This window comes from Halichoerus grypus, chromosome 4 (genome assembly GCF_964656455.1).
Source record: "Halichoerus grypus chromosome 4, mHalGry1.hap1.1, whole genome shotgun sequence".
Taxonomy (NCBI): domain Eukaryota; kingdom Metazoa; phylum Chordata; class Mammalia; order Carnivora; family Phocidae; genus Halichoerus; species Halichoerus grypus.
In genome coordinates, this window is record NC_135715.1 from 110,650,790 (window position 1) to 110,672,096 (window position 21,307).

Consider the following 21,307-nt stretch of genomic DNA (forward strand, 5'->3'; position numbering starts at 1 on the left):
TTGTACTACATGCTTATAACTGTGTGCCACTGTCAAAGGAATGTGGTATTTCAAGAGGGGCAAAAAGGCTCTCTGGGGGTCCTTTTGGACTTATCTTCAAGTTTTTCCTGTGAAATTTGGTGAATTCAGTTCTTTTCCACATACATAGGATGGGGAAGGGCTTCTAGTCTATCACTGTGGTAAAACTTGTTTGGGTGACTCCAAACAGAAAGACCACTTTTTTGGCTTCTGGTTGATTTCAGGACCATCACTAAAGGATTGTGAAAGAAGGGTCTTCTTTTCTTGTCTCGGCTCTGCAGGATTGCCCCAGAAGTTTCTTTCCTATTCAGAACTATTACTGAATCATTGGCCTGGCAAGTCATCCAAAAAGGAAAAAAAAAAATGAGTCCTTTCAGAATACTATTTGTTTCCTTTTGGTAAAGTCTACCTCTCACTGATCCCAGAATCTAATTGCCATGGCTTTACACATAGTGTTAGAACTTTGAGGTGAAAGAGATTGGAACTAAGAATTGGAAGCCTTACTATTCCCGATGATCAAGTTCTTATGGAGGGTTGTGCCCAGCTGAGGTACCCTTTGTGTAAAGGGACTGGGAAGAACAGTGAGCTTCGGGGCAGAAGAACAGGTATTGAGAGAACCTGACTTACCTTTTGGGGACTGCTATTGCAAGATGATGTTTAGTCTGGAAATCAGATGCTTTATGGGATCCATGGTAGCACAGTGGTAGTATAATGTTCCAGAGAAGAAAAACAACAAAACCAAAAAAAGATGATGAAAAACAACACGGAACCAGTGCATATACATTATAAAAGTAGAATTTGATTGAATATAAGAGAAAGAAACATTCCAATATCTGGTGTTGCTAAATTATAGTAGTGAGGTCCATGTCACTGAAATTATTCTAGCTGATATTAATAGTTCATTTATTAAATAAGTTGGAAACATTGGGAAGGAAATTTAATTACTTGAATTTCAAGGTATAGAATAAAGTTAATGGTGCAGACTCTGGAATCAGAGGGAATGGAATTCCATTGCGAGCTCCATTATTTACTAGTTGGATCTCTTTGGATAGTTATTATATTTAAGCTTAATTTTCTCACCTGTAAAATGTAAATGTTCACAGTACTTATCAGATAGAGCTGCTGTGAATATTAAATATGATAATGCACTGAAAGCATTTAGTACAATCCTGGATTATAAGAGGCGATCAGTAAATAGTAGCCATTTATTTTTAATTTTTAATTATTAGTATATGATTTTCAACCTAAAGAATTGTGTATTCAAAAAATGTTGCAGCAGATTTTTCCTGAGGAAAAATATCTTAATATAACTAATACTTTGATTTTTTCCATAGTTAGACACATTGCAAAAAGTGGTTATTAATAAGTCATTAAATTTTGCATCTTATTTACAAGACTGCTGTTAGTATCATGCTGCATTCTTTGTGTAGAAAGTCCAGTTAGCCTTTCCTTAAAAAAAAAAAAAAAAAAGACATTTAGAAATAAATGCTAGGGATGAGCAAAAAGGAGACTATCTGGGGAAAAAGCAGATCACTTCTCTTCCTTTTTATAATATGTCAGGAATTTGTGTGTAAATTGAGACTTCCTTTACCCTATAGTCCAAGTTTTTCTCTGCAGGAAAGTCTATTTTATGACAGTGGATTGTTAGGAATTCATTATGCTGTCAGTTACTTGCTCAACATTAACAAGTCACTGAAAGTTTGAGGAAGAAACTAAATGAACGTAGGTTTTTGTTATTGTCACTGGCATTGTGAAGTTTGAAAATTCCACCTTGTCAAAAATTAGAACAAGTAGCTAGAGATTTTAGACAAAAAAAAAAAAAAATCAGGAGAAATTCACAATAATAGCCTTAAGTGTTGAATGAATTTAATGCTATTTAGCTTGCATTCACATAAACAGTCTTAATTTTATAGCAGTTTGCAATTGGTGATATAGGAGTTGCAATTTCTGTGAACTCCTTGAAAACGCTTTCTACGTTATACGCTATTCTCCTCTCCTTTCATAAATTTTGGTATTGCAAAACTGTTAGTCATAAAAAGGCATTTATAGTTCAATATAATTTTCCTATTTTTCCTTTATTTTCTTTAAAAATGCAGTTTTAAAAGTAATAAAGCCCTTCCTTCTGTAAATCTTCAATCTTTTTTTTTCCTAAGGGAAGATTAATTTGTAAATATGCTAATGGATTTGTATAATATTAAACTTTCCCAAGAAAAATTACATTACTTCATATGAATGAACACATCGATCTTATTCAATTTATAAACGAATGGCTGAAAATCCCAAAACTGTTTCCTACTATGTGTCTTATAACTAAAATGACTGCAGGCACAGCCACAAACTTGGCATTTCACAGCAAATTTATTGGATGAGAAAATTTTTTTAGTCCCTTTATTGGGTTTTCCTCATTTAGCTGTATTTGAATTCTAGCTAATAAAATGCAATTCTTACAAAAAGGTGAAAAAGTAAACATACCACTCAAAATAGAAGCTGTTTCTAAACAAGAAGTAGACTAAAAAGAACAAATGCTTAGTTTAAAAGTGATACCAGTAGTAGGGATGCTGTGATGGAGATATTCCCACAGCTAACTTTCATTAAAACAGCAGGGTAACTTCTTAGGTTAGACAATGAGCTAATGACTCGGTGGTTCAGTTACGCAGTTATTATGGATTTACTCTGATATTATGTGGGAGAAACTTAACCCCTCCTCCTCTTGGTTGTTTCTCTATTACTTATTTGTACCAGCTAGATAATTCTATTGCATAAAGTACTTCCTGGAGTCAGGCAAAAATACATTACTGTCTTGCCAGGATCCTGGGATGACCTGGGAGTGACCACTGTCTGTTGTCCTTAGGTGTTACCCTAAATTCTGAGGTGAAATTTGTATTTTTTTTAGGCATTTCTCTCTGAGGGACCCAGTGAGGGCTGGCTGGACTCATAGGGGAAATAGGAAGGAGGAGAAGGGGCTCTAAATTGAGAATTAACACTAATGGTTCCATAAATAGACCTGAAGTGAGCTTCTTGGAATTCTGATAATTCTTCCCAATAATTAGATACCCTGTTTTCATAAAGGATCTGTACTAGCAACTTGAAAGAATCCTAATACAAGTGAAGAGTACAGTGAAGGGCAGTTGTGGTGGTGATCTATTTCCTAATATTTCCCAGAAGGGTATATTTAGGATGGTCTTGGGCAATGTGAAGAGAAATAGGACCAGGTTATCAGTCCCTACAAGAGCAAGAAAATAGTTATAGAAAATAGTTTATAATAATGTGGTGCTTCAACTTATTTTCTTCTTAAATTACTTTCTGTAATTTTTTTGTTGACCTTCATTATGGGATTTTGGGAAAGTGATTTAAATTCATTTTGCATATATTTTGATAATGGGACCAACTGACTGCCTCAATGCATGCCAGTGATGTGGATTGAATTTACCAAGTTGTTTTGATTGCCTGTGATCGAAATCCAATTTACAATGGTTTGAGCTGGGTGGAGGATGGGAAGGAAGAATCTCATCCTTTGGAAAACCAAGAAGTCCACGAATACAGCTAGAATCAAACATTGCTATATAACGGTGCTCATACTATGCCACTAGGGATTTGTCTATTTCCGTCTCTCAGCTCTGTTTCCTTTTTAGGGGTTTTATTGTCAGTCAGGTTCTATCTGTGGCCACCAGCTAGTCCAGTCGTACCCTGAGTTTCTCTTTCACCATAGTCATAACAAATGCTAGGACTCACTGTGATACTCCATCTTGGATCATGCGCCCAGGCTTGGCGCTAGGGTGTGAATGTCGGCCCCACCCAATCCTCAAAGACTGGAAGTGGGAGAAAGGTGATTCCTTGGGGGAAATTTGGATGACAGTTCTAGAAGCAAGAGTTATATGTGATATGCAGGCAAAAAGAACATGCTACCACCATCGTGAAATGAAGAGGCATGACACAGTAAATAGCTAGGAAAATGACCTAAGAGGCAAAATCACAGCAGGGGGCATTTTCCTCCGTCATAAAAAGGACTCTGGGAATTCCTTGTTGGAGCCTTGCCATTCAAAGTGATACAGTTGATTGAAATGTTGTCCATATGGGTATAGATGTGGCTGGAAAAAAAAAGTATCCTTGGCTTATGAGCTGTTTTGTAATGTTATCTATAAGTTTTATTTCTTCCAACTAGAAGGCAATTTCTCCAAAGGCAGGCACTATGTTATAGTCTTTTATTGTACTTCTCTAAGAATATAGCGCAGTGCTGGACACAGAGCAAACACTCAGGATATACTTTTGATGGATTCATTTCAGCTGTTTGCAATGCTTATCACACTGAAGGATTTCCCAGGATTTTTCTCAAAAACCCATCCTCCCTGAGAGCGGCATTTGTTTTCCCATCTTTCCATATCACTGGAGTAGTCTGAGTATGTCCTTTTCACGTGCCTCCAGGTTTCTGTGCTTTCCGTCACACCACCAACGCTCTGTCTGGCAGAAGCTGGGACCACGGCTGCCGTCTTTCTTCCATCCTGAAGGGCTGTGCTGGGCTGCGCTGTGCTGATCCGCTTTGCATAACTGCCTAGAAGAAAGTACTTCACGGATAATCCAAGAGAGGGAAATAGATTGAACATTATTTTGCTTTAGCATATTTTATGGGTTAAACCCACTTAGAATACTATTGCGGTGAAATTCTACATAGAGCCAGCGTTTGGTCAACTAGTTTTCTAGAGCATATTTGATACATTGTAATTAGAAAAAAAGCAAGTAGTTAGGATAGTTTCCTTAAAAACATAGGATTTTAGTGTTCTGTAGGAGTTCCTGATTCCGTTTATGGAAGGGGCCTTTAGAGATAATATAGTCCAGGAATAGAAAATAGATTCATCTTGTGTGCCAAATTTGATCTGTTGGTTGTGGTTGCCTGGAGTGCTGTGTTAAGAAAGAATTTATGGCTAAGTCCGTTCTCAGTGGGAAAGCGTGCCGGCATGGATTTTTTTTTTTTTTTTTTTTTTTTTTTTTATGTCTACTGCGGTTCAAGAAGGGCTAGTAGCACCATATGTACTTCATATTTGCCGACTCAACCCAGTCTCCCATTTTACAAAATCAGTTACTAGAGAAATTAGTCCAAGATCACATTTCTGGTTAATAACAGAGCCTAGTCTTTTTAGCTCAGTCTTACAGTATTTGCTCAAAGGCTATTTCCATATGGATTAAATGAGATAGGCTTGCAAAAGCTATCAGAATAGAGTCTGATATATCATCTAACTTCAGAAACCATTAGTTGAATGTGACATTTAAATTAAATTATGCATTCCTTTATTAACCAAGGAATCAGCAAATATTTATTGACTGTGTACTATGTGCTAGGTAAACATGGCGCTTGGCACAGTCGATGAGCATGATTTCTCAATTTATGCCTCAGAGGTTGATCATTTTTCTATCAGAAGGAAGGAACTGGATTGTGTCATCATTCACCTCTGCCACGTTGTCTTGCTTTCTTTACCTACTGTTTTGGTTTCCTCTCTGAACACTGAAGTCTACTGCCTATGCATAGATGAGGAAGAAGTGCGTGTACTATCCACTACTGTGCTCGTGTGTACTGGCCACTTAAAAAAGTACTACCTTTCGGATTCTATGATAAATCTCATGAAAGTGGAATTATATTTAAGGGAATTAGCAGCACATTATGGACCCAGTTTTCAATAACAGGTGTCTAACGTGTGCATGCGACATGCAAAATATGCTAATGCAAATGAATGATTGCATGTGCAAAAATATGCAGATTAATGTGCAAACAGATGTTCAAATAATTTCCTATTATTGCATGCCATTACCTCTTTTGAATGCACAACTGCATATTTTGTATATGGATATATTTGCATTGTTTGTATTTCATGTGTGCAATTTGTACACGTCTTTTCAAGGCTTTCTCTCCATCGTGTCCTTAACTGGGAAGGCTTAACCTTCTAATGCATTTTCACTTCCCTGAGACAGTTCTCTGTAGGAAGGGGGAAAAAAAACTATGGCTTACCCTTAGAAAGCTCAATATCACCAGAAGATAAATGCTAATTTTTATCTGTCTTTCTTTGTTAGAAACATGGTCCTTTCCTATCAATACGGCTTTTGATGTCAGTGTAATAAAATGTAAAATCTGTGCAGATTCTCAAACTGTCAAAACAACAGTATGCACTTAACGAAACTTATCTAGCTCTTTTAAGTGTTTAATTTTTTTGTTTTGTTGGTTTTTCTTACGTCTCCATTCACACAGTGTTATCAAAGAACCGTACGAAATATATTCTTGATTTTAGGTAAGAAGAACCTTGGCTTATGGTGAACCCTTTTAGGGATTTTTTTTTTTCCTGGACAATTTTAGATATCAGATCAATAAATAGAAAGTAAAATATAGTTAGAAACTCATTTTTATACCAACCATTTTAGATGATTTGTTCCAAGTTGCCATATTTTATTGCTATGTTGGTTTAGTCCATTTCTAACTAGAAGAAGTTCATATATATCATTGGAAAACTGAAATTGAAAAAGCTTGATATAGTTCTCTATTAGTTGTATCCAACATCACATTTTACTGTACTCCAAAATATACATTTCTAAAATAATATTTCACCATATCACCATTTCTTTAGGCTGAATGTTGGCATTATTTGGTTCAAAAATTTCCATAGGTTACTCTAGTAAAATGGCATTGTCTTCTGGCATCATTATTTTCAAATGATCTCCCAAAGAAACATTGGAACGCATACTGAATCCCCCTCCCTGCAGAATCAAGAGGTGTCTATATATTTAAATAGAATTTTAATACAAAATAACTGGAGGGGAGGAGTGGGGAGCAGTAGGGAGGGAAGAAGTCGACACCGAAAGAGAATTGCTTCTAAGTTTTATAAAGATAAAATTATGAGGAATCATCTATTTTTAATCCAACTGGCAACTCTTAAAGTACAAAAATCCCATCTATTGCAGCAATTAAAAAAAAAAGGAGGGACTTTAGGAAAGTTATTATTACTCTCAATGTAGAGGTTATATTGGAAAATAATATTTGAGTTACAGTATCACATATGTAATCTCTAAAGAAAATGTCTATGTTTCGGTGCTGAAACCTGAAGCAGGGAGAAGATGAGTTAAATATTTCTTCTCTTCCTTCGAGTTTCCCCTCCCCTCCCGTGCTACTTATTAGGAGTTCCGAAGCATTAAATCTAAAGGTCCATCAGCTCCCGTCTTCCAGCCCTGCCTGTCTGTGGACAGGACCCTGTCTGTCTGTTTCCTCTATTGCGCTATTTTGTTTGTACTACTGTAATCATTTTGCTGGCCCAGATCTGTGTGGGTGTGCTGGCAGCTTTACAACAAAGTTACATGGGAACAGAGTTAAGGTTGAATATTTATTAGAAGAAGCCATCTGGCGTCAGGCTGTCTGTACAGGGGGGCTGGCTTCTTTAGTAGGCTCTCCTCTTTCTCGAGAGCTCTTCCTCCCTTTCTCTCTCCTGTGTTCTCTCCCCCTGCCCTTCATTTCACAGTTCCGAAAAAGTGGGCTGTGCTTCTCTCACTCATTTATGTTGTCCTTTGCATTTATGCTCTTAAAAAAAAAAAAAAATCGCCAGATCTCTGTGTTTCTTTTAAAATGTTTCTCTTTTCGTGGCGGCAGCTTGTTGCTTGTTTCCACAATGACAGTGCCCACAGAGGGCTGCCAGGAGAAGGCAGCAGGACAGCCAACAATGGGACGGCCTGCTTCCTAGGTGGGCTTACAAGTTGCCTTAAACATCCATTTCCTGTTGCTGCCTTTCTTTCTTACCTCCAGTGGGCAAACTAACATAAGAGCACCTCTCTTTGGAGCAGGGCTGCTCCCCACGTAAGCCCTCAGAGACGTTCTCAGCGAGCAAGTGGTTCCCTTAGCCTTCTTCTGTCATCCCACCCCACCTGGGCGACTCTCAATTGCTGGGTAAATCGTCTTCCAGAAGTTTAGTTTTCTCATTTGTCATTTTTGTGTGAGTCAGTTGCTCGTTTCCCTCTTCTGCAGATGTCCCTCTTTTCTTCTCTTTTCCATTGTTGTAGCTGCAAGTCTCTCTCCCTGTGTGTAGCCCAGCTCCCCACCCCAACACACGGGCTCTGCTGAGAGTCTCCCCCAGCTCCGACAGTTTGTCCTGTGGCTGTAAGTGTGCTGAACAGAACGCTACCATCCCCAGCCTGATCAAAGGATGCTCCATTTTAAAATATGCGCGGCATGTAACCGATGAAGCCAGTGGGAAGGAGGCTCCTGAGCCAATGATCACCATGGCACTTGAAAATCCGTTCAGACGTGGCAACAAGTATTTTGGGAATGTGAAGGGGTCCTGTCATTCCTGCTTTGCTTCTTGTGGGATGACAGCCAAATTCTGGGTTAGCCTCAGTTAAGTCCCCACATGTTAACTTTCTCCCCCACCCCCTGCTCTGCAATGTGGGGAACTGCTGGGAGAGAGATATGATGGTGACATGGGACTATGGCGGGATGGCTTTCTGGAAGGGTTGACAAACCTGTAACAGTGTATTTACCCTGGTATTGGAAGGGTGGCGATTTGTTTGCTCAGTTCCCTAATTATCCAGAGTATAGGAGTTATCACAGGAATCAGATGGGAGAAATTAAAAGATCAGTGCGGCATTTAAAACCTCCAGTGCAGATGGGCTATTAGGAATCTAAAGAGTTCAACAAGCCTGAATCAAAGTCAGCTTAATAACCACTGTCTCTGGTCCATTGTAGGGATGGATTTTTTTTTTTTTCTTTCTTTCCGAACGTGATTTTTCATCATTTTCTCAGGTGGGATATGGACTAACCAGTCACTTTAGTAGAGAGCCCTTATTTCAGGCAGCTTCAGATGCCTCATCATTTCTGAATGAGTTTCAGCTCCAGGAGATTTCAGTGCTGGAGGAATTGCAATAAGCTATGAAACTTTATCCCTTCTCAAGACTCTTCCGAGTCACTGGGGAACTCTGGCTTCCACGGGTAATGGTAATCGCTCTATTCACTTAGAGAAGGGAAGGTACCACCTCGGGGGTCACATGACAATACGAGAGAGGTTAAACCAACTTCCAGCTGAGGTTTTACAGATACGTTTGGGATCTTGGAATGATATTACCATATTATTGTGCTTTTACTCTTGTTTCTTTTGGCTCAGGGCTGAGGGAATGGTCTTGTGTAATAGATTTACCCAGGGAAAGTTTCACCTGATCTGAGCAAGACTGGGCTCTAATGTCATCCCATTTTGGTTTAACATATACGAAATGTCTCAGAGAGAGATGTTGTTGGTATTCTGAGACTTGTATTTATCTTTAATTTTTGAAAGGCTTATCCAGGAAAAGAATCCAACACAGTATCTCAGGGGAGATGAGCATGGATTGAGAGTAATAGCTATTAGAATAAGAGAGGCGCTCAGGGAGATGACTGGTCATTCGATGCTTTTTTTCCCTTCAGAAACCTGCCAAATAAGAGTTACCTGATTCATATACCACTGGGGTATCTAATAGTGCCAATTTGTAAGAACTTGTGCATCCACCTATGTTTTCCTGCAAAGATTTAATTGGATCAAGAAATAACTTTAACCCTAGTGGTCACCCTAATAATCACGATTTAATTATGGAATAATCCCTGACAAATCATAATGTAACAATATGCTCTTTTTTTTTTTTTTAAATTATATACCTCCTCCTTAAAAAAAAAGCAACGGGTAAAGGAATATAACACCTGCTAAAATTGCTTTTTGTATAGGTTTCCATGACTTAAACAATGGATTATCTGTTATTAAAGGCCAGGTAGGACTCTTTTTCCTAAGAATTTATAGAGGAGACCAACAAATCATATTGCTAACAGAAATACATGAGTACAGGAATGACCAGAAAGTGTTAGTTTGCTGCTTGTAAATGTTTGAATTTGTACCTCAGTATTTGAGTGTTTGCTATATGCAAGACACTGTGTCAGGTGTTGTGGTGTATTTTAAGTAAATTTAATACAATTTTTGTCTTCAAGGACCTTACAGTGTAGCTTGGAAGAAAGGCATTTTCATGAATAATAGCAAATAGAAGTCAGTAGTTGCCATAAGAGTGATTAAAATAAGGAGCCAGTGCAGATAGCCAGGGAGGACTGTGCTATTATGGTTATATTGTGCCGATCTTTTAGGACAGGTGTTACTGGTTTCAGAAAGGGCAACTCATACATAGAAAGTGGTGCATGTCAAAGCATAGAAAATCTCTACAGTAGTGGAGAAAAAAAGAAGGTGGGGTCTGGATTGAAAAGATTCTTGAATGCCAAGGTAAAGAACATTTACTTTAAGAGATGGTTGGAAGCCATTTGAGTAGGTTCTGATAAAATCACAGCAGTACTGTCGGAAGATAAATTTGGCCACGTGTTGTGCAGCAGGAGAGTGTGGAAGAAGTTAAGACTAATGACCAGGGTATTATTCCTATGGAAGAAGACCAAGTTACACTAAGGTAAGGGTAGTTAAATTGGAGTTGAAAAGAATGAAAAAGGAAAAGAAATGTTATTTAAAAAGCAAGCAAAAAAAAATGGTATACCATGGACAACTAATTGGGTGAGGAGGAACAAGACAAAGATGTAGTCTAAGATTTTGAGCTCAGTATGCATAAAATTGCGAGACAGTAAATAGAAATAGAGAAGTCATGTCTAGAAATACATTTTAAGGGCAGGGTGAATATTTTGATTTTAGATGCGTTGAGCTTGAGGTGTTTGAAGAATATCCAGGTAGCAACCCTTAGCACACAGCTGAGAAGAAGGGGAGACATGGTTCAAGGGAAAATTGAAAACTGGAGATTTATGAGTTAGATGCATAGATGTGATAACTGAATATGTGAAATTGGATATGACTTTTGAGGAAGGTAATTGAGAAGAGAACAAGGTTCAGGATGAAATATTGAGAAAAGCATCTATTTAAAGAGTGGGAAGAGAAAGAAAAACCAATAAGTACTGATGAGAAGACTATCAGGAGAAAATAAAAAATCAAACAATGTATATAGAGGAAGAATTATGGCAAGGATGGAGAAAACTGAATTTGGAATACTTACCAGTGATCTGAGATAGAGCTGGGTCAATAAATATACTGGAGTGGGAAACATTTTGAAAAGGATATATGGGTGGAAACAAAGTGAGAAAAGAAATACTGACTGCTTTTTCAAGAAATTTGGCAATAATAGCCGGTGGGGAAGATAGAGGCTAGCTCAAAGGAAAAGGAGGACATAATTTCTAAATAGGAGAGATTGGAGCTCACTTGTGGGCCAAGGAAAGATAAAAATGCAAGAGAGAAGAGATAATGGTGGAGCAAAGTCTGAAAGGTGCCTTGGATGCCCTCTCATATTTTTAGATGAAAATAATTATCTTCTTTCCTTATTATTCTGTTGAATTTAAAAATGAATAGTATTTCTTTTAATGTTGAAACTAGTACATGCTTATTATTATAAGCAATAGGGAGTGCATATGAAAGAAAATAAAATCAGCCTGTAATTTGCCATCCAGTGACAACCTCTCTTAATCTTTGTTGTATCACAAAGTTGTGCTCATACTATATGCAACTTTTTCTCCCATCAATCACCCTTGAAGCCCTTCACATTTTAAAAATGTTGACTTTTCCTAAAGAGTATTCAGGCAACTATATGGAGATATCAGCATTCATGTAATCTTTTTTATTGTTGGCTTTTGAAAATCATGTCTAAATATGTGTCTAAAATGTTTGCTATTAAAACTATAATAAATATCTTTTACAGGTATGCTTCTGCTCATCATTGCTTATCTCTTTAGGATTGACTTAGTAGATGTAATCCCTACAATAGAAAAAGGAAATATTTAAAAACTTCTCAACTACTAAAAATAGTTCCTTATAAAGAGTAAATGCTCACAAAGTATTTGTTGAATGGATAGATGAATGAACAAATAAAATGGTACATGTACCAATTTACTCTCCAAACAATAGTGTGTTAGTTTGGCTTTACCATAACAAACATGGAATCTTGTATTACTCCTATTTCATTCTAATTTTGACAGGCAGAGAGGGTATCTTACAGTTCATTTTCCTTTGTGGTAAGTAAGATTATACATTGTTTTTCAGAAGCTTATTAGCACTTTGTATTCTTTTTGTTACTTGATTATTCCTGTAATTTGGTCTTAGGTTTTGCTTATTGATTTGCATGAAGCATTCATATTCTAGGACCACAACTGATATGTATAAAATATTTTTACATCTTATTTCTTGCCTTCTGTGTTATTTGATATGAGATAGTCGATGTAAGAATTAAAAAATATTTTATGGTCAATTTTATTGATGAGATAAATATATAATTTAGTTTAAAAAGTCCCAGATAGTGAAATAATTATTAAATTATATTTTTCTCCATTGACGGATTAGGTCCTTTCTTGTATCCTAAATGTTTGCCTATGAATTATGACTTGCTCCTGAGATATCTGTTCTATTCCATTTCCTGTCCGATGATTTGGGGGATAGTTCCATGTTATTTTAATTATCATACTTCTATAATACCTCCTAATATCTAGTAAGAAAAGTTTCCCATCATATGTCTGCATTTTTCAAATTTCCAATTTCACTCCCGTGTTATTTATCTTTTCAGATACATTTTCGAATTTATCTTTTAAGTATAAAACAAATCACATTGGGATTTTGTTCTGACCACAGGATATTCTAGCTATTATAATACCCAGGAAAGGGGGCTATCTTTCAATTTATTGCAAACTTTTATATCCTTTGGCGAAATTTGATTGTTTTCTTTATATAGGTCTGTTTTTCATGTCAAATTTTTTCCTATGTATTTTATATTTTTCTAATAATCATAAATAAAATCCTTTTTATCTCTAAGTGGGCATTAAATAATACAGAAACACTATAAACTTCTGTAAATTTATTTGTACTTGGCATCTCAGCTTAGATCTTTACTAATTATAATTTAAAGTTGATTCCTCTGAATTTGCCAGGTGTACAGTCTTCAAATAGGGATAAATGTTACTTTTCAATTGTAATAGTTATGCCACTTGTCTATTCCACTTATGTATTCCATACTATATTGCACTACTCAAACTGTGAGGAGGTTTTATATGTATGAATGTATGTATGTGTGTATATATTCATACACACACAGACATATAGACACATATATATCAAAAAAAGCATCCTCAAGGATTAGAGCCACGTGTTTCAACTATAAACCCACAGAAACTAGCATTTTGCTTGCCACAAAGATTATTATGTGCTAAGTATAGTATTAAATGTTTAATCTGCCATTTCTCATTTCATCTTCATGCTAGTACATGATGAAGTTATTACTCATTTTATAGCTGAGCAAAACTGAATGCCAGAGAGATTAAGAAGCTTGCCTGCACTGGTGTAGCTAGAAAATGATAGAAGAGGTATTAGGACCCACCTCTGGGGACACCTGGGTAGCTCAGTCCATTAAGTGTCTGACTTCAGCCCAGGTCATGATCTCGAGGGGTCCTGGAATGGGGCCCCATGTCAGGCTCCCTGCTCAACAGGGAGTCTGCTTGTCCCTCTCCCTCCACTCTCTCTCTCTCTCTCTTTCTCAAATAAATAAATAAAATCTTAAAAAAAAATAAGAACCCACTGGCTTCAAACTGCTGTACTACATATGTACCTAGTAAGTATTTGTTGACTGACCTAGTAAGCAACTGATTGGATGAATGAATGACTGAATGAATAGAAGATGTGGGATTAGATGGATAAAAAGCACAAGAGACAGAACTGAATTTTGAGAAAAAATATTTTATGCTTTTCCCCTTAAAACTGCAGACATGGAGTCCAGAGAGAAAAAAATGACACTGTGATAGTTTTGAGGTGGAGGAAATGGAATTTAAGGGCACATATTGTATAGGCTTATTCTTCTCAGGAAAGGAAGACTAGAGTCACAGTAAGGAGAATGAAGTGAATCGAAGGGGTTTGAAGATTTAAGACAGACGGGACAGAACAGCTACATGGGACTGTTATAGGCAGTGCAGAAGAGATGAATGGGAATATTTCTGAGTAGCAGAGGATCCGGGTTAGGTGGTAGAATGTCATTAAGTTTGTGGGATTGGTTGGTGGTGCTTTGTCATTGAACCAGAAATCACATGTTGACCAAGGAGCTAGGCAAAGGCTCAACAATACTAAAGGAGCAGATAATATGAAATATGAAATATCCTATATTATATACTCCTGCTTCTAACAACCTATGCTATGAGCAAATATATATATGGTCATATATATATATATCTAGATAGATAGATATTTAATATATATTTTTATAACGTAGCTTCCAATTTTTATACTTTTCAGGGGAAAATAATCCATAATTTCTCCTTATAGTCAATGTGATAGCTCAATTATTGGCTAATTGCTTTTCCTTTCAATAAGATTATTACTTATCTTGTCTGTCAGTCATTACTTAACATCTCTGTCAATTATTTAGGTTAGATTATAGTCCAGTAAACATGGAAAACACATTAGAATTAAAGAGTAGTGTAAAATTTTATTACAAACAGTTAACGTTTTTGTAGCAGTGATAGTCTGAAATACCTATTATCTCAATCATTAGTATAAATATCTCTAGCTTCTTTTTTTTTTTTAAGATTTTATTTATTTATTTGACAGAGAGAGACAGCGAGAGAGAGAACACAAGCAGGGGAGTGGGAGAGGGAGAAGCAGGCTTCCCACGGGGTAGGGAGCCCGACACAGGGCTTGATCCCAGGACACTGGGATCATGACCTGAGCCGAAGGCATACGCTTAATGACTGAACCACCCAGGCGCCCCTATCTCTAGCTTCTTATTCAGTCTTTTTATGCACATACACACACGTATGATTCCAGTGTTTTCCTGTTATGGCAGACTATTCTGTACCACAAACAACTGGAAGGGTAACAGCAACCTCAAATGAAGCAAGGTCAGGGCAGAATGACTTTGATTTTATGGAGCAACACTATACAGACCATGGAAAGAATGGAAGCCCCTGCCCAAACACACAACAGGGCAGGATAAAGAATTAGAGGTCAGAAGATATGGGCGCAGAATGTACTTCTGATATTTCTGAGAGCAGAGCATAGTGACTACTTAGAAAACTCTGGAAATGTGTTAATTAAATGAATTAGCCATTTATTAAATGTTTTAATTCTACATATGCCTAGGAAAGATGGTTCAGAAACTGTCAGCATGATGACCAACCAATGGTCAGTTGGGTCAACTACCAAGAACTGCAGCTGAGAAATCTACCAATCGACTCTTTCTTGTTTCAGCAGGTTCAGATGTGTCAATCAAGAAAGGGACCAGGGGCCCCAGTCCTCAATTCAGAAAAGAGATTATGATTTGCTTCTTAGTTTCATTGGACTGTTGCCCATATACTCACTTCTAATGCATGGACACATGTTATACAAAGCATCCATGTTATAATTTTTTTTCATGTAACTAGCATTCTGTTTTCCTATATTCCTTTTGTAAAAATACACTAGTATTGCCAAAAAAGGCATGTTGAAGATATGATGTATGCATTAGAGGGATTTAAGCTGATTCCTCAGCTACTCAGGGAAAAAAAAAAAAAAAATCCCAGCTGTTTAAATCAGGAAGAATTAGACCTAGTTTACGAATTAGTACATCATTTAAACCAAACCACTTTTGGTGCTTTTTACTTGGTCAAACAAAATATTTTTGTTTTTCTTGACTTTTTCTTTTCAGCTCTAATTCCTTCAGGCTGTTGTTAGTTCACCAAGAATAAAAACAACTTGCTTTAGCAGAGATTTCAGTAAAAGAATTAACAGATACTTTAATGTCTAATAATGAAAAAGTTCAATTTTTTAAAATAATGATATTATGTATAATTAAAATGATTTGACAAAAACCTAAATAATACATACTGAAGAATTTATACATTTAAAATGAACTTTAGCATTAAGTTTAGGAAACTAATTTAGTATTTATATCACATGCTCTGTAGGAATTACATTTAAGTTCATTTTTTTCCACAAACTACTATGGATTTATTTAATAAAATTTAGACACTTTGCTATTTTAGATTTATGCTCAGAAATTACGAACTTTTACTATTTTCTTTGATGGTACCTTACTTCCACTTAGAAATATTACAAAATTATCACCATAGCACATGTGGTGTGGTGAGCGCTGTGAATTGTGTAAGACTGTTGAATCACAGACCTGTACCTCTGAAACAAATAATACATTATATGTTAAAAAAAAAAGAAAATATAGTAGGAAGGGAAAAATGAAGGGGGGCAGAATCGGACAGGGAGACGAACCATGAGAGACTATGGACTCTGAGAAACAAACTGAGAGTTCTAGAGGGGAGGGGGGTGGGGGGGGATGGGCTAGCCTGGTGATGGGTATTAAAGAGGGCACATATAGAATGGAGCGCTGGGTGTTATACGTAAACAATGAATCATGGAACACTACATCAAAAACTAATGATGTAATGTATGGTGATTAGCATAACAATAAAAATATTAAAAAAATAAAAAAGTATCCATAAAAAAACAAAAAAAAGAAATATTACAAAATTATCAATTATTTGGAAGTAATAATTTAAGAAAAGAGCCTTTTTATAGAGTTACAAGTAGTTAAGTAAAAATGTGTTACCTTTGCTTTTGGTTAATAATAAATGGACTTAAATTTTTTACAGTGAATGCCGGATTTTGTAATATTTATGTGATGAGACTACATTTATTTCATGTCCGTGACCTTCCCCATTTTTGAAAATATGTTGTCACATTTTAGTAATATTACAATTTTATTATTCTCCAATGGGAGGAAAAGTATGTCCTTTAATTGCTTTCAAGAGAATATGGGTTTTTGTCTGTTTGGGTCATATACAACAAAAGAAACAAAAGGGAGCAGGGTTTTTTTGACCTTGAATTTGAAAATAAATAGGGTCCCACCTATCAATGACAAGATTTTGGTGGTTCAAAATGTGTTCCACAAATAATCCTATGACATGTTTGTAGACTTTAGTGTTTAAATATAATGTGTGCTCTGGTTGGGTTCTGCAGGCTGTTTTTACTTTTGGCTTTTACATTCCACAAAAGTTCCAAAAAATCGGCAGGGACAGTGCCAATTAATTTATAATGCTGTTTTTGTGTTTCTGAACAAGGTACCTTGGTAATTAAGAGAAAAATTTATGATGAATATAAAGCAATGCAAATTCATTTGTTTGCCTGAAACCTACCTGTTATTTATTTAGATCGATCTTTGGAAAGATTCCTTAAATTGAATCATATTATGAAGAGGAGTGATATTTAGAACAGAGATGGGCAGGATACTATGGATTGATGTGTTAGAATATATTATGTTATATTAAAGTCAGACAAAGCTATGGTAGTCATTAAAACTTTGAACAAATTGATAAGGAAGTTCTTAGTCTCCCCTGAGGAAGAAAATAAACTATAGTGAGAGTAGATCAATAATATATTGGAAAGGAAGATGTATAACTCAAATATGCTGTATCATGTTCAATTGAGTCCCCGATTTAAAATCATATTCATATTTGTGTGTGATGGTGGAAGTGCAGAAAAGTCATAGTCTTGTGTGCTGTTCTTGTAATAAATGTTATAACCATTTTTATTTACACAATATATACTTAATCTGAATTTATCTCAGTCTATATTAAATGAAAAGACTGCTTTACTTTTAATGTCAGCAACTAAACTACACTTATTCCCCCAGAGGAGACTAATACAGTTTATGGTGTAGCCTGGGCAAATAAAATATCTTCATACTCACAGGTAGGGGATGGAAACATTTATTTTCCTTAGGAACGAGGCCGTATTATTCTCATCTTTCAAGTAACAATAGCTTTGGATGAACACTCGCAAAGTTTACACATTTAGTTAACGCCACTGTCCTGGTCTTTTTCATGATAATGATCATCAAAGTTATGATTGAAATATTGCAAAAAAATCCCCGCAAAACTTTGATGTGAAACTGGAGGAAGAAAAAGATGTTCCAGCTAATGGCTTGTCTATTTTCAAAGAAAAAGCTTCTTGTGAAGCTGCGGTGTAGGAAATGCACTAGTGATACTGACTACATTATTTTTTGTTAGAGGATTGTGAAGATTCATTTTATGTGTTTATTCACATTAAACTAAGTAATACCTGATATTGGAGATTGCATGTATTCACAAACAGTAGCATGGTGTTAGAGACTATATGTTCACAAATCGTAATTACGGCCAACATGTACCACAAATATTATATGTCAGGCACTATTCCTCCCCACAGTCCTATAGGGGTAAGTACTTTTATTTTGCCAATTGGGGAAACCGAGGCAAAGAGTAGTGAAACATAATTCCTGAGGTCAAATCACTTGTAAAAGAAGAACCTAAATTTGAATTCAAGTAATTTGACTCTAGAGCTCTTTATTTGTCCTGAGATCGCATTAAAAAAAAAAAAAAAAATTCTGTTTCAGGGCTATACCAAAACAAAGTGACAGAATAAATGTTAATCTAAGGCCTGCACTGTCCAATATGATAGCCACCAGCCACATGTAGCTATTTAAATTTAAATGTGAATTAATTACAGTTGACCCTGGAACCACATGGGGGTTACGGCGCTAACCCCTGACCTTTCTCAGGCTCTGTTTTTAGTTTTTCCCCTGGAATCCTTTTCCTTCCTTGTCTGCTTGGCAAACTCTTCCTCTGCTTGAAGGCCCACCTTGAATGTGGCCTTCCTTTAGAGTCAGATTTACTGCATCTTTGTGTTTTACACTCTATGCATATCATCTCTGCCAAGTTTTGTCTCGCTTTTGCTGTAGTTATTTTATTTAAGTTGACCTGTGTTCCCAGTCAGATTGTGTGGAGCTCAGAGACCTTAATGCCTAACAGAAAGTAGGCATTCGATTATTATTCAGTTGCATTGAAATAGGGATAAAAAATAGTTAACAGAGAATTGAAACCTGAAGGTTGAAGATGCAGGTTGATGATGAATCCTGTTGCTGATTTTTCCTCTTTCCCTGATGCTTGTTACCTCTCTCATTGCCTTTTATTGGAATAACCCTTCCTGAGGGTTCTGTTCTTAATATCCTTTGTGTTTTGTTTTTAGTGCCACACAAGATAACCCAGGGACCACAGGCTTGTCTGAGTTCAAAGCCGGTGTTTGTAACCACCAAACTCCACCACCATATCTCTAGCTGCCACCACTTGATTTGAGCTTGGTGGGGAGCTGACCTATTCTGAGTCTGCTCACCAACCTATCAGCCTGGCACATTGAGGGGTGAACACTTGTGATTAAAATGAGGTTACGTTGTGGTTCTGTAGCCACCGCTCATTTATCTTCTGCTTTCTCCCCCGAGATCTTGCATTACCAAAGTCGTTTTGTCTAACTTGACAGTCACCCTTTGTCAGAAAAATGACATCGTGCATCTGAAGCACTGTCCCATGTGGGTGAGGTGCTGGGCTGAGTTTGTAATGCTCAGAAAAGGAAACAAGATAAAGTACTGAAAAAAAAAATAAAAACCTACACATAAATGATCTTAGAAAGATTATAGTTCATTTAGAAGGCATTTTTACAGAGAGAAATTTCTGGAAACATTTTACAGTGTTAGGACAGAATGATTATGAAGGGATTTTTTGGGTGGCAGGTGTAGATGAATAAGCTAAAATACCTCCTTTCTTTGGGGGTAGAGGTCTTTGCTGTTGTGATGTTTTTCTTTTTTTCCTTTTTCCTTGTTGCTGTTCTCCTGTCAGAGACAGCTAAAAAGAAACTTGAACATCTTGATGCAAAGTTGGTAGTAGGTTCACAATTCAGCAGCTTGGAGCACAAGATGAGGTACCAATCTCCAGTCCGAGTACTTGGGGGAGGAGGCTACCAAGATGAATAAAAATTGATTCCTGTTCTGGCTAAATGTACAGCCTGTGGGGGGACAGTTCTTCCCCCTGAATCTTAAACAATAAAAAAATCGTGAGGGTATGCATGTAGCTCAAATAAAATCAACATTTATACTTTAACTTTAGTCCTTACCATATGCTAAACTTTTAAAGAGGAGGATGCATTGTGGGGGTGTGGCTAAAATAATTAGAAACAGGACTTCATACTTGTAAGGGCTCTCACCAGAGAAGTGGATGTTGACGTGGAATGCCATGCCACAGAATACTCCATTTCTCTCTCTCTCTCTCTCTTTTTTTTTTTTTTTCTGACTAAGATATTCTTGCCAGCACCCCACAGGTTTAGATTTAGGGAGCAGGTATAAAGATGACTATGAATTTGGGGATGACAGTTTTATATGTGTAATGCTCCAAAAAAGCTTTTATTCACTTGCTTTATACTTACAGATATGAACGTTTGTCAGTTTTCAATTAGTTGATGAGCAAATCTCTGCCAAGCGGGCCAAAGTTCACAGTGTGCTCTGACGGAGTCTTACCAGGCAGGCTGGATTCTGCCCACTGTGGGCAAAGGTGCCCAGTAACGAAGGAACCAGAGCAGCAAAACAGCGCTGTGTATTCTGAGAAAGGTTGCAGTCTGCTTTGCATTCAGACAACGAAGATTTGCACTTGGTGTTTGGGGGAAAAAAGAAAAAAAAAAAAGGATGTGAAGGAAACAAAATAGAATGAAATGGAAGCAAAATGTTGGCAAAACTCAAATTGCATTGGATTTATACTTATTGGATTTTTGAAGTAAGCTGACAAGAAAAATTACCTTCATTGCAAATCACTGAAGGGCTTTTCTATAGAATAAACACACTCACAGAGAAGAGCTAATTCAAAGGAAGCTTCAGTATGTTAATATAATAATTAAGCAGTAAGGCACAACAGGCAGCCCATTTCCAAGGAGCTCAGCATGCCTCAGGTGGGGTATAAGGTACAAGGCTGAAGGCTAAATGACTTTAACCACCTGAGATTGCCTATAATCATCTTAAAATATGATACGAGATGAATATTGCCCTCATTGGAAGGTAGTTACTTATGCAAATAAAGAGAAGGAACCAAATTCTCTGTATTTTGTGGGCAGTCTTTAAGAGTTGAATTATTGGAATCAGCCTCAAAACTTGGAAACTTCAATGCTTCTAATTGGAGCCTGCATTTTCCCATGTTCTTGGTGGTCTTTTTTTCCTTTTCTGAGTGGCTCATCTTTTCATCCTTTTTTTGAACTGTCCTGTGGCCAAATTATTTCTGTTTGGAAAACTTGTACACTCTCTTTGGCTTATTAGTTGTGTGTGTGTGTGTGTGTGTGTGTGTGTGTGTTTAAGGTGGTTTTGCTAAAGCAGCTCAACAGCCTTGTGCCTGGGTAGCTTCATTTACCACGAAGCAGATCAGATGCTACTGTGCGCAAGAGGCCTCTGG

At 36.7% G+C, this 21,307-nt stretch overlaps 1 long non-coding RNA gene across 2 annotated transcripts in view; it reads right to left on the minus strand.

Annotated features, from left to right (window-relative positions):
• Window positions 1-19,495: 19,495 nt before the first annotated feature.
• LOC118537893 (uncharacterized) overlaps window positions 19,496-21,307 on the minus strand; it is a 38,246-nt gene continuing 36,434 nt past the window's right edge. For both annotated transcript variants that reach the window (XR_004918328.2, XR_013446749.1), the window contains exons 2-3: window positions 20,298-20,517; window positions 19,496-19,909 (exon numbers count right to left, since the gene is read on the minus strand). This is a non-coding gene — a long non-coding RNA (uncharacterized LOC118537893). The remainder of the gene's footprint in view (window positions 19,910-20,297; window positions 20,518-21,307) is intronic.